We start from the raw sequence: 570 nt of genomic DNA, 5'->3' as shown, positions 1-570 counted from the left end.
TGAGTGCGACACAGTGGATCCAACTTCATCACTGGATTTGCGGCGTGTGATTAGATCTAAAAAAAAAATCTTCTTCCTCATCTTCTAATCTATATTTATTTTATTTATATAGAGTTTTTTTCTTTCTCTTTTTAATCTCCTCTTCTTTATTTTATTTCCTATTGTCTTCTTATCTTACATCCTATCATATATTTTTTCTCGTATCTCATATCCTTAATTTTCTTCTTTTATATATTTTCTATCCTTTATTTCTTCATATTTTTATCTACCATCTTATATTATTAAATACCTTTTTTCCTTTTTAAAATCATATATCTTTTAACATATATCTTTTATTCTTATTTTTTAAATATTATATCTTTTAATATTTTCTATCTTTTTTTTCCTTTTTTTAATGATTAACGTTTTTTTTTATTAACACGTGAAAGTGGATTTAATTAAGTGATCATAACTGGACAGGTGTAACTATCAAACGCCATGACACACATGCATAATTACATAACACCGATATAAATCGATCTCTATCCATATTCATCTGTGTAATCTAGCCCATAATTAATTACGTAAAAG

At 25.1% G+C, this 570-nt stretch overlaps 1 protein-coding gene across 1 annotated transcript in view; it reads right to left on the bottom strand.

The window, feature by feature from the left end:
- LOC119586485 (transducin-like enhancer protein 4) overlaps nucleotides 1-570 on the bottom strand; it is a gene marked incomplete in the record, with an annotated part of 158632 nt that overhangs the window by 109521 nt on the left and 48541 nt on the right.

Source organism: Penaeus monodon, chromosome 21, assembly GCF_015228065.2.
Source record: "Penaeus monodon isolate SGIC_2016 chromosome 21, NSTDA_Pmon_1, whole genome shotgun sequence".
NCBI classification, from domain to species: Eukaryota; Metazoa; Arthropoda; class Malacostraca; order Decapoda; family Penaeidae; genus Penaeus; species Penaeus monodon.
This window is presented reverse-complemented; position numbering and strand designations above follow the sequence as displayed.